The following is a 17,290-nucleotide window of genomic DNA, read 5'->3' as shown; positions in this document are numbered from 1 at the left end:
AGGGCGGGTACCTGAGTGCCGTGATGCAGGGAGAAGCTCCCATGTGGGAGGTGTGCAGGGGTCGGGGAGGTCAGGACCCGGAAGGTGTTGGGGTAAAGAGACTGCAGCCGGAGTGGGTCTGGGAATTGGGGAGGGCTGGCCAGCGCAGAAGGTGGGGTGGAAAGGAGGCTGTTCCAGCGATGTGGGATGACAGGCTTCTGGGAGGCTGAAGCTGCACCCGCAGAGGGATCCAGGAGGTGGTGGAGGCCATACTGTGGGTAGAGGGACAACGCAATGGAAGGGCCAGGTACAGGCCCTGGAGGTTGGAGTAATAGAAAAGGGAGGTATTCTGGGGAGGGGAAGTGTGATAGCTAGATGGTTGGGGGGTTGTTATATTCCCAGTGGATGCTGGACCCTATGAAGCAAAGGCCAGTCTCCCTTAGGGATGGAGATAGAAAAGGAAGGTGCTCAACACATATTGCTCACAAATAGCCAAAATTTGCTAATCAGTACCATACCAGGAATCAAAGAGCTAACACAACCTCCACCCAATCCAGCTAGGGAAATGAGTGAGGCAGTTTTTATTAGATTATGTTAATCCTTCATGCATGCAAAAAGGGATATAGGGTAGATTACATGATCTGACATAATGTAATAATTTTCTCTTTTTAAAATAAGGGCAGAGAACAGAAGTTGAAGACCAGTCAGCACCAAAAAGGCTGTACAAGGTGCTCTTGCCACATGTGGGTCACCAATGTGTGACCAGCAGAAAGAGGAAATATCACTTATGATTCACAGTGTTCTTGTCCCATGAGGAATCATAATTATTACCATTACTGACAGGTTTCTCCTGTGGAACCTCACTTCCTCAAAGGCAGTCTGTCACCAGTATCCTGGACACTTTTGAAGTACAGCAAAGATCTTGATTTGTTTGCTATCTTGGCCCTCAGAAGGTGGTATAATGCAGTGAAAACAATTACGTCCACCCACTCCTAAATCTTTACTTAACTAACCTGACCATTTGTCCATCTACTTTAACACAGCAGTGTAGAATACACACTCTCAGAACCCCAGAGTTCTGGTCACATGATGTAGTAGTTCTCTCCATTGCACATAGCAATAATAGGTTTAAAAACAGAGTCCAGAAAGAAATAGCTGGGCTCAAAAACAAAATAAGCATTGCTGTGGACCAGAAGTAGAAGTCAGAGTGTTGAGCAGAGGAATGAAGCACATCCTGCACCTCCCTATGGGACATCACTGGAGAAGGAAATGAATGAGTACCTCAAGGAGGGACTCAGCCCCTTCATGATAACCCAGGCTGTAGGTCAGAAATTAGTGGTAAAAAGAGGTTTACCAGACATTGTTTCCTGTTTGTTTGTTTTAACCAGTTTTACTGTGGTAGGAGGAAAAAGTGTTTTCCCTGTGTTATATTTCTTCTTGGACTTTTCTACTAAAGAAGGAATTACAAAACAGCTAAATATTTATCATCAAGTTTAATGAAAATCTATAAAATTCTGTATTGATGATCATGTTATTTTAAACATACAATTGATAATATCTGAGACATAATACATGCTTTACTAAGGCTCAAAGTAAAAGATTTAATGACTTATTTTTAATTTTTATTGCCTTTTTTATTTCTTTTTACCTTGTCATGGGGCTGATTAAGACATATTTTATGAGGATATGTGATATTATATATCATACATACTATAATAATAATGTGTCACCCCTTACCCATTAGCAGTGGCTTCCATTTCTCCTTTCTCCCATTCCCTGTCAATCACTGATCTACTTTCTATTTCTGTGGGATTCTCTGTGCTGGGCATTTCATGTAACTGGAAACATACAATATGTGGTCTCTGTGTTGGGCTCTTTCACTTGGCAGTTGTCAGGCTGCATCTGTGCTGTATCATGTGTCAGTGCTTCATTCGTTTCTTTTCATTTTGTTTTGGTACCAGGGATTGAACCCAGGGGCACTTAACATCTGAGCTTCATCCTCAGTCCTTATTTACTTTTTATTTTGAGACAGAGTCTAAGTTGCTTAGGGCCTCAGTAAGTTGCCGAGTCTGGCCTTGACCTTGTAATCCTCCTGTCTGAGCCTCCCTTCCCCCATAAAAGCAAAGGTGTTGAGTAATTTTCCATTGTGTGGATATACCAGATTTTACTTATCCATATGTTTAGCTCTTATAAACAATACCCCCAGGATCATTTGTATGCAAGTTTTTGTGTGGACACATGTCTTCACTTCCTTTGGTAATGTACTTTCCAGTGGGATTGCCTGATCACATGGTAACTGTTTAATCAAGGAACTGCCAAACTGTTCACCACGGCAGCTGCCCTCTTGACATTCCCACCAGCACTGGGAATTCCAGCTTTCCTTATCCTTTTTTTTAAAAAAGTTTTAATTTTTATTTTTCAGTTTTTGGCGGACACAACATCTTTGTTTGTATGTGGTGCTGAGGATCGAACCTGGGCCGCACGCATGCCAGGTGAGTGCGCTACCTCTTGAGCCACATCCCCAGCCCTCCTTATCCTTAATAAGACTTTCATCACCTACATTTCTGGTGATAGCTGTCCTTGTGGGTATGACTTGGATTTGATTTGTTTTTCCCTAATAACGCATGATGTTGAGCATCTTTCATGGGCTTCTAGGTCATTTGGGTATCTTTTTTGGTATAATGTGTATTATAATCCTTTGTCCGTTTTCTAACAGGTATTTGCCCTCTCATTTTGAGTCATAACAATTCTTTACATATTTTGGATACTAGACCCTTACCAGACATATGGTTGGCAAATATTTCCTCTCATTCTGTGGTTGGACAAAACTTCTTTTGGGTGAATGTTAATTTAATGATAACTGGATAGCATATACATTTTTGATTAAAAAAACAGGGCTGGGGTTGGGGCTCAGTGGTAAAGTGCTCATCTTGCACATGTGAAGCACTGGGTTCGATCCTCAGCACCACATAAAAATAAATAAATAAAATAAAGGTATTGTGTCCATCTACAAGTAAAAAACAAACACTAAAACAAAAAGCCAGGATTTCTCATAGCCTCCATGGTCCCTTTGCACATCCCTGGGCTGGGCTGCTTGCTCTGACCGGGGAGTGCCTGAGCTAGAATAGGTGGTTACCCTCTATCTAGTATTCTGACCATGTTACATAGTTTCCAATAGTAAATAACTGTTTGTATCTTCCCATTGTCATCAATGTATGTTGCTCGGTATTTCTGTTGCCAAAAGTCTCACCCATTCAACAGAGTGATTAGGGTTGCACTGGTTTGGATGAGCCGTAGCCCCATTTGATTTACTATGCTTATTTTGCTTTAATAGTAGAATCTGGCCACAATGGTAGTAAATGTGAAAATTTATAGCCAATATATATCCATATATTAGTAAAAATTTGGATATTTATAGTATATGGTACAATTGTAATATTAATGTAATACAATTATAGTCATAGCATTAATTTAAAAGTAGCATTCAGCCCTGATTCAACAAATTCTTGGGATTCTTTCAGAAAAATCTTGGCTGATGTCAGAAATTAGCAAAAACACATAGTTCTTATGTTATTAACAGTGGGCCAGAAATGTGAAGGCCTGGGATGGGAAGGGCTGTGTTGCATTTGTGGAACTGATAGTGTCCCAGGTGGCCTGAAGACAAAGGAGAGGGAGAGGTAATCTGGCACTAGACCTTGTAGGCTACGTCAAGGTTATTGGCTTTTAAAAGTGTTGAGAAAAAAGTAAAGGATTTTGTAGTAAGGGGAGACAGCACCATTAGTACAATGGGGAGAATGGATTTGAGGGGGATGCAGTATGGAAGTGGGTTGGGAGTCTGTTGTAGGACTACAGGTCAGAGATGATGATGGCTTGGAGCAGGGTAATGGTAGTGGAAGTGGAAAAGTGGAAGGATTCAAGGTATTTTAGAGAGAAAGTTGACAGACGTTGTCTGTGGTTTGGTGTAGGGATTTGAAGGAGAAGGCAATGATTAGAATTGGTGTAAGGTTTTTGTCTTAATGGTTTCCGAGTCCATTCATGACATTGGTCAGTCACTGGAAGATGAATACATTTATTGGAGGTAGAATTTGATTTCAAATTAAATTGAAGTGCATGTGACACATCCATGTTAGTATATCATATAGCAGTGAGTTTTGTGGGTGTGGAACTCATGTTTGGGATAGTTGACCTAGATGATTTGAAGTTGTAGATATGGGTGAGATTGCTTAGGGAAGAAGGTCTCCATTTGAATTGCACAATGGAATTATTTGAGCTCTGAAGAAAGATTACCCAAAGATGCTAGGGTGTAGCTGATCTTGGGTCAAGTTTGGGCATTGGGCTTTTAGAATCTCCTCTGATAGTACTAATGTGTAAACAAGTTTGAGACCTGCTGGCCTTTAGCAGGTCTGAGACTAGAAGAGGAATCAGGATTGACCCTTGAGTAACACAAATAATCAGTCAAGAGAAGGACAAACCTATCTAGGAGACTATTAAGAAGTGGCTGGGGATGTAGGTAGGAAACTAAGTGTGGTGTCATAGAAGTGAGAGAGTCGCCAGGGGAGTCTGTGGCTGCTGAGAAGCCAGTTAGTTCAATGGAATTTGGGTTTAGCAAAATGAACATCATTTACTAGTAGATCTGTTAGTAGGAGTCTTGGAACAGAAGGTGGTTGGAGTGAGTTGAATAAAGTGAGAAGAAATGGAGACAGCTAGCGTAGGTAACTTGTAAACTTGCTGGGGGAGAGACTGCAGCTTAAGAGGTGTGCCATTAGATTAAGATATTTTGGGCTGCACAAAACAAACTGAGGCAAATGGTGTAAATGGTGAAGAAAACAATCTCATTCACAAGTTCAAAAAGAAGGTCTTTCTAAGATTATTGAACAGTGTAATCAGAGACCTGTTTTCTTCCAGCCTTAGAGTGTCACTTGGTCAGCGGGCTGTCCCTTCAGGATGGCAGAGTGGCCATTGTGGCTCAGACATCAAACCAGATAATGGTCTCCAACAGGAAAAAAAAGAGTTTTTCTTTGTAGGTGTTTTTTTTAAGATCTTAATACATGTTTTCAGAGACCAAACAATTGAAAACACCCACATCACAGACCCAGTACCTAAGAAGTCCCCCTTGTTTCTCCTTCCAGTCACTACCCAAGTCCTTCCCCTGTATTACTACTGTTCTGACTTCCAGAGGTTAGTTTTGCCTGTCTTTGTGCAATTATAAATTAATTGCATACTATGTGCTCTTCTGTGTTTGGCTTTCAGCATTCTTTTTGAGATCCATATTGTTGCATGTAGTTGTAAAGTGTTCATCTATTGCATGAATATACCATGTTTTATCCATTCTATTGTCGATGGGCATTTTGGTAGTTTCTAGTAGTTTCTAGTATTTGGCTTTTACAAATAGTGTTGTAAATGTATGTATCCATTTTTGTTAAAGTGTATAATCGAGGACTTGAATTGCTGGGACAAAAGGTATGCTTGTATTTAGCCTTAATGCATAGTTTTCTATGTGGTTTAATCACTTTATGGTCTTACTGGCAACATGTGAATTTCAGTTCCATGTCCTCACCAGCACTTATCATTTTGCATCTTTCATTTTAGATATTTTGGTGGGAGTATATAGCACTGTAATTTTTATTTGCATTTCTATAATTCAAGTAAGGATATTTAAGTTGAGTATTTTTCCATATGCTTATTGACTATTTGGATATTCTCATGGTATTTTGCTCGATTTTTATTTTTCCTAGGTTGAAAGTCTTATTCATTTGTGGGAGTTTTTTGTATTGTTTTGTATTCTGGATGAGTCCTTGGTCAGACTTGTGTTCCAGATGTCTTCTCAGTACGTTTTCATTCTTGATGTTTTCACTGAGAAGTTATTAATTTTATTATAGTAGATTCTATTAATTATTTCCTTTATTGTAAGTGCTTTTTGTTTGTAGTCTTTGCTTACTCCAAAGCCACCAAGGTGTACTCTGTTTCTTCTACAATTTTAACTTTGATAATTAGATCTGCAAGCCTTCTGAAGTTTATTTTTGTATTTCATGTGAGGTAGGGTTCAAAATTCATATGAATGTCCAATTGACCCAGCACCATTTCTTTAAAAAAGTATTATTTTCTCCAAGCACTGCAGTGTCACTTTGTCATAAATCAGGTGATTGTGTCAAATCCATTCCTGGTTTCTCTCTTGTTTTCTGTTGGTTAAGTTGTCTTACATACTTTTCAATTTTTTTTTTCTTTTTTGTATATAGGTGCTGGGAATGCTGCCCAAGCTGGTTGCTCCTTCCAGCTCCAAAATCTTGATTTCCAAAGTGTAGGGCACGTCATGACTTAGTGAATATTATTGCCTTAAAGTATTTTTTAAAAATTTGTTTCTTATAATGAATTACTTTTATTCACAAAATACTGTTTAGTACTTTATTAGTAAAATATAACAGAAGTTGAATACTTCGCTGGGGTACCAAAATCTCTTAAGCAAAAATATTTATCTCTAGTTAATTTTTAAAAATCACTTGCCTATTCATAACATTCTACTAATTCATTAGTTTTATTTCTTGAGGTGTTAACATTTTTATTTATTTTTCATGATAGGGGCCTGATCTAACATTTCAATTAATTCATTTTCAAACAATATTTTTCCTTACCTATTATTTAATTTAAGCATATTTTTGAGGAAAAAAATAAATTTATCTTTTTGGAACAGGGTCATTATCGTTATTGTGCTGCTCTTTCTATGCTGGGGGAATATGACTGGGCCCTGGAAGCAAACATAAAAGCTCAAAAACTCTGTAAAAATGACCCTGAGGGAATCAAGGATCTAATTCATCAGCATGTAAAGTTACAAAAACACATAGAAGACCGACAAGGTATTTCACCTAAGATTCTTTTGGTTACAGTTGAATTCCCTTTAAAGTTTCAAAGGTGGGTTTCTTGGATTAACAGAGGATCATAAATCAGTTCTCAGATGATTTGTGCTTATTTTGTTATGTTATCTTCAAGTTACTTATGTTTTCTATATCTTTCAGTGTAGAGTTAGTAATATGTTCCATTAGGTTATTATACATGATTTGTATTTTTTATTTGAAACAGCCAGTAACCAAATTATTATTTATTCTTCTATAGAAAAATATTCTTTTCAGAAATTTTGAATAAAATAAATGCTTTTGAAAGGAAATTGTGTAAAACTTTTCATCATTTAAGTTATTTCTAAAAGAAAAGGCCCTTCAATAGAGTTGCTTAATTTGTTTGCACCAAGTTTGCAAATAATTCTATAGCATGTTGAACATCTATAATCAGAAATTGGCTGTGCAGGCTAGGACTTGTAAATTTCCATTCTTCAACCTTGTTTTCTGTACTTAGTCATTTTTCTTTCTCAGTGCTTGAAAAAATTTCTTTGCACTTTGAGTATCTAGGTCTTTCCTTTTTTTTTCTTCTTTGGATATTCAGTGTCTATGGAGCTGAGCTGAGCAGTTTTGTAACTAGCGGATGTTGTCATCCAGCTGTTAACAAGATTCTTAGATTGTGAGCTCCTTGAAGACAGGTACCCTGTCTGATTCAAATCAATGTATTGCTGTCATCTTGTCAGTAATCACATGCAGTGGGATGTCACACATGGTGTACAACAGTTTGTTGACATCATTCTTAAATTACTGACATCTAGGATTGTAAAATTGTTTTGATTTATTTTTCAACTTTCTAAAGTTGTTTGATGTTCTTAACTCAGCTTAAAGGAAATTCGAAAATGTTTTGAAGTCTGTGTTGCCAATCCATTGATTACTCTGTGTGTGTGTGTGTGTGTGTGTGATTGACTTTTATAGGTCGAACACCAAATAAGAATCCAATTAAAGCTTTTTATGAAAGCAGGTGAGTTAATATCAGATCAGTAGCTACTACTTGGAATGACTTTGCCCTGTGAACTTAAGAATCACTTGTGTTTGTCATTTTAAAAACTTAATCGCAACTATAGTAAATTTAGGGAAGGAAGAATAAGAGGGTTCTTTTCTTTTTTTGGTGTGTGTGTTTGCACACAAAATATCAGGTGATCTGTGAGTTGTCAGATTTATTTTATTGAACAACTTGGATGATTAGTAGCCTAATTTAGTGAGAAAAGAGGAGTGGAATGTTAATTTGAAGTTATTGTGCTTGACGGGGAGCAGTTGGTCATGGGGTCCTGGCAGTAGAGGGCTGATACACAGCCTTTGCCTCTTGCCCTTCCTCTCTGTCCTGGAAACGTTGCCCCAGCCTCTTGATACTTTTCAAAGAGTACAAATCGATTTAGGAATGCTTATAAGAAAATAAATAGACAGGATTCTACATTTGCTTATTTGGCAACTTAAATAGATTAAGCCTTTCTCCCTTGATAAGCACACAGGATAGTGAAGCTGTTAATATGTGAAACATGAAGATTTATTTACTTTAATATTAGAACCCAGAATACTAGCCTTGAACTGGTTTTAAATACTACTTATGTATAAAGACTTACCTGAGAGGTAGAGGATCTTTTCAAAACAGTGGTACCTTGCTTTCAAGGAAGAAAATCTATAATTGCTGCAACCTGTTTCTTTGAAGGATAACTTTTAAAAATGCTTATTAATTAGTAGGAATAAAGGGGTCATTCCTTTTATCCCATTTTAGGGCCTATATACCGAGGAATTTATCAGCACCTGCTTTTAGTACTTCACTTAACTTTGTGGAGACGGAAAGAGATCTCAAAAAAACTAACTACAAGATGGCAAACGGTGGTAATCAGAATCTAAAGGTAAGGTCAGTTAAAAACTTAAAATTATTTCAGCTATTAATAGTAACATGTTGGTGATAGTGGAAACCAACTATTTTGGTGGTAAAAACTCTTACTTGTTGAGATCAAGGAAATTATTCTTTTTTTAGATTTTGTTTTGTTTTGTTTTTGGTACCAGGGAATGAACCCAAGGGTGCTTAACCACTGAACCACATCCGCAGTGCAATTATTCCTCATATTACTACAACCAATTATACCTCATACAACTACATAAAAATAATATATTTAAAGTCACAGAATTTCTTCTGAAATCACACTTACATATCTTTTTTTTTTTTTTAAACCAGGGATTGAACCTAGAGATGCTTACCCACTGAGTTAAGCACATCCCCAGCCTTTTTATTTATTTATTTGTTTTTATTTTGGGCCTTTCTAAGTTGCTGAGGCTGGCTTTGAACTTGGAATCCTCCTGTCTTGGCCTCCTGAGTCGCTGGGATTATAGGAATGTACTGTCAAGCCTGACTATATTTACAGATATTAAAATTATTTTTTTCTAGATATAATTTTGCCATTTAGTCCATTTTTATACCCTTCTTTTAGGTCACCCAGCCAGTCTCAGGAATGAGTGACAATGGGGTCTGTTGGCCAAGTCACTTCTACCCCTCCCTGTGTTTTGGATTTGTCTTTTTCTCCCTTTTCTGACTTGTAATCTGTTTGTGACCTGGCACTGTAGCAGCTCACCAGCCAACTTGTGCTAAGCTGGGGTGCCTAGGAGGCACTCCTTCCCCACCTCTGCCAAGGTGCTCAGCAGCAATCTTGGTCTGATGGTTTTTTTCAGAGCACCACACTAAGGCTTCTAGCCTGCCTCTGAGGTCAGGTGACCCAGATAAATGTGTCTGAGTTTTCCTCTACCTGTGATATATCTCCAACACTCAGCAGCTATCACTAAGTCACATTATATTTCTCTTCAAGATTTGAGGAAAGAAAAGATTATGATGTTTTGTCATTGGGAGGGTGATGGGCATTGAAAGAAACGTTCTTAATATACCGTTAAGTCCTTTTGTTGGTAATATTGAAAATCTCCAAGAGGCTGTATTAATTTAGGGAGAAGAGCACAGGAATAATGTGGTAATATTCAGTTTAGTCATTGTTGAATAGACATCATTCTAGGCATCAGAGATAAAATTGTCATTCAAGAATTTGTCATTTGTCTTGATCTCTGGTCACTAGTTATCATTTTGTATGCTTGCTTATACTTTTAGACTTAGTAACTAGATGCATATTTTAGGCGCTTGAGTGAATTCTATCATATTCTACTACAAATTCTATTACATGGCCAGTGAATTCTTATTTTTTTAACAGTACATTATAAGTATACATCATAGTGGAATCCATTGTTACAGTCTCATACATGCATATAACAATTTGGTCCATTTCATTCCCCAGTACTTCCTCTCCCTTCACCCTGGTCCCTTCTCCACTACTCTGTTGGTCTCTCTTCTATTTTCATGAGACCGGTCCTCTTTTTTTCTTTATTTTTTCTCTAGCTCCCAAGTGTGAGAGAACATATGACCCATGACTTTCTCAGTCTGGCTTCTTTCACTTAACATGATGTGCTCAGGTTCCATACATTTTCCTGCAAATGGCATAATTTTGTTCTTTTTTATAGTTGAGTATAACTCCATTGTGTGTATGTATCACATTATCTTGATCAGTTCATCCATTGATGACCACCTAGACTGGTTCCATAGTTTTGACTATTGTGAACTATGCTGCTACAAACATGGATATGCATGATCACTATAGTATGTTGACTTTAGTTCTTTTGGATAAATGCTGAGGATTGGTATAACTGAAATGGCTATATTATTTTTACAGTCTCACTAGTTTTATTTTCATGGGCAGGTGGTAGATGAGGCTTTGAAGGTAGATGATTGTGACTGTCATCTTGAATTTTTACCACCACCAAGTGAGTATTTTTTCTTATATAAATTGTTGCTGAGTTGTCGTAGTATTACCTAAACTTTATGCCCTAAAATTTGTACAAGCCTCATTTATATTTGCTCTTGTTCTCATTTTAATTTATAATGCTTCTGTATAAGTCAGCTTTCCATCACTATAATGAAATATTTGGCAAACGCTAGCTGTGATGTAAAGAGAATTATATTTTGGCTCATAGTTCTGGAGATGTGACGATATGGTGCCTGTATTGGCTCAGTGCTGGTAAGGCAGTGGATTGCAATGGCAGGGAAAATGTGGTGGAGCAAACTGCTCATATCCTGAGCCAGGAAGTAGAGAGAGAAGACAAGACCAGGCTCCCACATTCCTCTTCAAAGGCATTTCTCCAGCGATTTAACCAACTTCCTTCAAGATTCTACAGCACTTCTTAATATTGCCACTCTAGCGACTAAGCCTTTGCACGTGGACTTTTGGGGAACACTCAGCATAAACATAGCAGTTTTTATTGTTAAGAAAACATTGAGTATTTGAAATCAATGCTCGGTCTTTTCATTTAATTTTGGAACTTCAATAAGAAGAATGGAAAGGAACACTTAAGCACATAGCATTTCTTGATCTGTCCTTAATCACTTTTAGGCCACCTTTGTTTCTTGTTATTGAAAGTTTTCATTATTATCTCCCTTTCCTTAATCTCAGGAGCCTTTCTTTCTTTTTTTTTTCTTTTTTACATTTTTCCCCCTAATCAATCTCCCTCTGAAATTTTTAATACCATACGTACTGCTTGTCTGTTTACATACAATATGTTCATCTGTGCTTTATATATAAAAAGAACTAGGCTTTTTCGTCTCCCAACAGCTTAATTTTTTCACTGTATTTGGGGTAATACTCAACTCCTGTTGAGAATGGATGTCTGTTGTCAGGTGTGGTGTAATCTCACTTGTAATCTCAGCATCTTGGAAGGCCGAGGAAGGAGGATTGCAAGTTCAAAGACAGCCTAAGCAATTTAGCAAGGCAATCAACTTGGTGAGATGCTGTCTCTAAATTTAAAAAACTTTAAAAGGGTTGGGGATGTGGCTCACTGGTTAAGTACCCCTGAGTTCAGTCCCTGGCACCAAAAAAAAAAAAAAAAAAAAGAATGGATACTTTAGTCCTTTGGAACTACTGTAGCAAAAATACTATAAACTGGGTAGCTTTAAACAACAAACATTCAATTCTCACATTTCTGTAGGCTGGGAAATCCAATATTGTGGTGCCAGCAGTTTTGGTATCTGGTGAGGCCTCTTTTCCTGGTTAATGGATGACCTTTTTTTGGATAATGGGAATTGAACCCAGGGACTTACTATTGAGCGAGATCCCCAGCCTTTGTTATTTTTTTATTTTGAGAAAGGGTCTTGCTAAGTTGCTGAGGCTGACATTGAACTTGGGATCCTCCTGCTTTAGTCTCCAGAGTTGCTAGGATTACAGGGTGTACTACTGTGCCCAACAGTAGATGGCTAACTTTTTGCTGTGTCCTCACATGATAGAAGGATGGGGGCATCTCCTGGGGCCTCTTCTTATAAGGGCACTAATTCCTGTACGAGGTCTTTACTTTATGACCTAATCACCTCCTCAAAGTTCTACCTCCTAAAACCATTGGGGATTAGATTTCCAACATAACAAATCTTGGGGCAACACATTCAGCCCATAAGAATGCTTTAGGCTAATTCCTGCCTAGTTTTAATTTTGAGGAAAATCTTTCTCACGTGGATTACATGCTTCTCTGTTTTTTAAAACAAGAGTTTAAGGAAATAGACTTTTTTAAATGATTCTAAAGGTTGTTATACCCAATAGTTGTTTATCTCAAGCTTTCATATAGAGTACCTTTCAGGGTTATTGAAGTGGATTGTTGGTCTCCAGTTATTGATACCCTGTTGCTCTCTTTACTTTCTCTCGTTTGTTTTCTTTTGAATGGCTTTGTTTCTATCCATTTTTATCTTTTACTACCTACATTCTGTCTTCTCTGGGGTCTAATTCCACATGTTGAACCCCTGAACATTTGCAGTTGGTTAGCAATTAGTGTGCTTACAGTGAGTGGGAACTTAGGTGTTTGTCTTACCTATTGTGATTCCAACACCATGTGAAACATCTTTGAGGATTAAGCCTTTTTTTTTTTTTAGAAAGGTAGTTTTTAATTCATTAATATTTCTTAGGCCATTATTAGCAGACAACACATTTAAATAACTTATTTAAATACTATCTACTCATCAGTATCCACGTTCAGTAAAAGAACTTGAAATCCCAGGATTAGGGTTAAATAGTTTTGCCCAACCTCACAAAGCAGAAATCACACTAAGACTCCTGTACCTTTCCTTTCTGAGGCTACTGAAGCCAGCTTGGGCTGCACCCTTCTTATTTCATTGACCTTGATCGGCTCTGTGCTGTCCCCACAAACCTAGCACATATTCTCTGTCCTTCCGCCATGCTCACTCTTCCATGTAGCTTTGAATGTGTCACTCCCCTGCTACACAGAGGCTTGATTCCTGCCAGTGTGATAAAGGCTAGCCTGATGACTCATGGGTATCTGAAGCAAAGGGTTTGCGAACACTCACACCAGCCTGCCTTTGCAGTCATTTTCTAGCCTTCTATCTTGCTAGAGCTCTTAAGGTTGTACAGGTTTACTTAGTATTTATAAATGAACTCTACTCTTGGGTTCCAACCAGTCTGTCCAAATCATTCATCTTAAGACCAAAGAAAGGCTGCATCCTCACCAACCCTTTCCCCAACCACTCTGCCTTAGGTGGGTGATTTCTTCCTTCTGTAGTTAGGAGAGAAGTTACTGGCTGTGGAATTAATGTGTCAATATTGGCATAGTCTTGTCTTTTCTTCATTACTAAAACGATGTGTCCTTTCTTTCCATCTGATTGTAAAATGCCTGAGAATAGGAGCCCTTGCCTATATCTCTCTGTATCTGCTGCAAATCTAAATAACTATTATCATCATTATAATTTATCTTTGTAATAATTTTACATCATACATAGAATACCATCATCAGTGCCTGCCTTCCTTTCTGGCTTACCTGTTTGTAATTATGCTCTCATATAGTATTGCTTCTTTGGCTTTCTTATTCCAATTTACATATGTTTTTATTGTTTTGCTCTCAGGCTTGTGGATTTTTATGTATGGATCTCAGGAACAAATGCTTTTGTATTCACAGGTCAGCCTCCAAAACATAAATGAAAACAAAAATCCCGAAACAATGAACCAGAGAAATTCAGGTATTTTTTTTCCTCTAATTTTATAGGGACATTTTATTGAAATTACATTGGATTTAGAGAGTAATTTGGGGAAATCAGTGTCTTAGTAATATTTCTATTTAGGAACTCACATGTGACTGTCCATTTACTCTGTATTTTTCTTTATATAAACAGGACTGTTTTATTTTAAGATGATTTAAAACATGCTTTTCTCTTTAAGTTCTAGTTCACAGTTGACTTTACCAGTTGATTTGAAAAACATCTTGGAGAAACAGTTTCCTAAATCTTCCAGAGCTGCACACCAGGTAATAGAAATAGCTTTTCCAGTAGAAATAGCAAAGCTCTGGTCATGAATTAATATATGCTTGCTAAGAAACCGGACTATCATTAATTTAAATACTAATTCAAAAATTGTTACCCAGAGATTTAACCAGTGGTTAGAACTGTAGAATTTCTTGCCAAAGATTTAATAGTAATACTAAATTTAAATATTTTTCAAAGATTTGGATAATTTAAAAAGATTTAAACATATGCAGTTTCATTATGCCTACTTTAACAATAAACTTGGTAAATTCTTTTTATGTTATTTAGTGATGAAAATTTATATCATGGAATAGGATAATTGCTTCAAAATTTATGGGTCATTTAAAATTCAATTAATTATTAGGTCTATAACATCTTACAAAGGACTGAAACAGATTTCTAATTATTTGAATAAAAGCAGTTTTAGAATTTGTTAACAGTTGGGAGATTTTTTAATTATATGTTTTTATATTTTTACTGACTCTAAAAACCCTGAAGGACTTTTTAAAAAGCCTGTGAAGGTAAAAAGATTATTTATGATAGTTGTTTGTGAACCCATTGTTTATTCAATGCGTTTTTATTGGGCCCCTCCCAGATGTTGCAGACAGAGGGAGTCTGCATTGACAGTGTCCAACCTGGTCTGATGAAACTTACAGTACAGATATCCTATGTTAAGTTATGTTAAGGGAAATAATTTCCAAGGCTATGTGGATCCGTTCCTAGAATAAGAAAGGAGAATAAAACAGCATATTTGGGCAGGGGTGGAAGCTCAATGGAAGAGTGCTTGCCTAGCATGTGTGAGGCACTAGGTTCAATTCTCAGCACCACATATAAATAAATAAAATAAAGATCCATTGACAACTAAAAATATTTTTTAAAAAGGTGAATAACTAGTGATTGACAGGACAGCACTTCATGGTCTGTAATCTCAAATTCACATCTTAAAACAAATGTGGCTCTCATGTGTGTTTTAAATACTATAGTGGATAACCAGGTTAATATGAGAATTGTTCTTTTCCATCATATTTTGGGGGAAAGTTGTCCTATATTTTGGTTCATTGGCTAGAAACCATCAGGAATCTTTTGTTAATCTGTGACTAAACTCTACAGTTTACCTTTTGAGTCTTTATTGTTAGGAACAGTGAGGAGTATATTGTTTAGATTAGTATTTTCTGTTCTCTGAATGGTGTACACATGTATGGCAAGGATGACGAGACTTTATCTTAATGTCTTACCTCTGTCATCTTTGTGGAACTTTTGTAACTTAAGGCTATTGCCATGTAACTAAAATCTGAATTCACATTATAATGTTTGTGTACATATGTTTTCAACTTGCAAAAAGTTTATCACTTTATTTGAGTATATTATGTCAATTTTGTTTTTATTTTTTTATGGTTTTCCTTTTATTTAATATTGTACTCTGTCAATAATTTTTTTCTGGTTATATTTAAGTACATGTGAAGTAGAAGTAGTTAACGATTGAAATATGTATTTCTTGCTTAAAATTAATGTTTGTTTCAGCACAGGATGACAGTTGTTAAAATCTGATTGTTTGAGTACATAGGTCCTGTATTATTATGTGTCTAATTGTTGTAGTCCCAGACAATTTACTTATTTAGTGATGTTTAGTATTCTTCTTACATTGTTAAAACTCCAAAATATTATTGGTATAGACTGAAAAAGTAAGCAAAGCTTTGCACTGTATAGAATAAAATGAATCAAACTTTTCTCTCATGGGCAGTGGCAGAGGAATGAAGATAATGAGGCAGTGCTGTGCTGAGAAAGGAATATGATGAATAAAGCATAGTTTGAGTATTTATTTAAATACTTATTATCATTTATAAAGTGTTAATGCGAATTTAACATCATAAGTTTTAAACTAAAAAGCTGTAGATTTGCACTAGTGAAATAAAATTTCTTTTTCTTTTTTTTCTTTTTGCAGGATTTTGCTAATATAATGAAAATGCTAAGAAGCTTAATTCAAGATGGTTACATAGCCTTATTGGAGCAGCGTTGCCGAAGTGCTGCGCAGGCCTTTACAGAGTTGCTAAATGGTTTAGAACCTCAAAAAATAAAGGTAAAATTGCCAAATCATAGCTTGTTTATCAATACCAGTGCACCTCAGATGAATTTAGAAAAAATCAAGGCTTTAACTCGAATTTATATACCTTATACCTGGGCTGGGAGCAGGTGAATCTCCTCCAGGTTGTGGGGCACAGGTGATGATCCCAATTCAGAGTTTGTGATTACATTCAATGTATGATCCATGCTTATGTTCTCTTTTTGACCATTGTTGGGGTTATCAGAACCTTCTGGCCTTTCCTTTTATGAAAAGGAGTCTTTTAATAAAGCAAGAATTTGGACTCGCTTTTAGGTTGCATTTTTTTATCCAGCAAGAAGGAATTAATTAGATAAATGAGTAGCTTAAGCAAGATTGTGAAAGCAGATATCTTACTTAATCTGTTACTAACACATGCAAAAACACATGATTTTAATTAAAAATTATTCTAATTTATTATGAACTATGCCTTAAACAACTGACACATCGATTCTGTGTTTTATTTTTTTTAATTTTTTTTTAGTTGTAGTTGGACACAATACCTTTATTTTATTTATTTATTTTATGTGGTGCTGAGGATGGAAGCCAGGGCCTCGCTCATGCTAGGCGAGCACTCTACCGCTGAGCCACAACCCCAGCACTGATTTTGTTTTAAATACTTGATATGAATATAACAGTTTTGTATTTGCAAAATATATTTTCTAATTCTATTTGATCATTAATTCAATCATACTGATGAATGATGTTATTACACTTGTTTAGTGATGTTATTACACTGTTGTGGCTAGAAGGTTAATGTGATGTAAACTGGCAGATTTATGTTTAGATTTTTAACTACAGCCTTTTTATTGACAGCAATTGAACCTGGCCATGATTAAATATGTATTAGTAGTATATGGACTTGCCATTTCTCTGCTTGGAATAGGACAGCCTGAGGTAAGATTGTAACACAGAGAACAAACAATTAAAATAGGATATTGGTTTTGTAAGATATATAAAAACTGTTTTTCCATTTTGGCTCATTTCCTTCTGTGT

General features: G+C 36.5%; 1 protein-coding gene across 1 annotated transcript in view; it reads left to right on the top strand.

Annotated features, from left to right (window-relative positions):
• Positions 1-5,104: 5,104 nt before the first annotated feature.
• Positions 5,105-17,290, top strand: part of LOC144251834 (transport and Golgi organization protein 1 homolog) — a 91,020-nt gene continuing 78,834 nt past the window's right edge. The window contains exons 1-9 of the mRNA XM_077794538.1: positions 5,105-5,157; positions 6,668-6,830; positions 7,782-7,827; positions 8,599-8,722; positions 10,607-10,670; positions 13,854-13,914; positions 14,114-14,198; positions 16,139-16,273; positions 17,111-17,191. The gene's annotated coding sequence lies outside the window, so the exon portion shown is untranslated. The remainder of the gene's footprint in view (positions 5,158-6,667; positions 6,831-7,781; positions 7,828-8,598; positions 8,723-10,606; positions 10,671-13,853; positions 13,915-14,113; positions 14,199-16,138; positions 16,274-17,110; positions 17,192-17,290) is intronic.

Source organism: Urocitellus parryii, unplaced genomic scaffold (genome assembly GCF_045843805.1).
Source record: "Urocitellus parryii isolate mUroPar1 unplaced genomic scaffold, mUroPar1.hap1 Scaffold_242, whole genome shotgun sequence".
Taxonomy (NCBI): Eukaryota; Metazoa; Chordata; class Mammalia; order Rodentia; family Sciuridae; genus Urocitellus; species Urocitellus parryii.
This window is presented reverse-complemented; position numbering and strand designations above follow the sequence as displayed.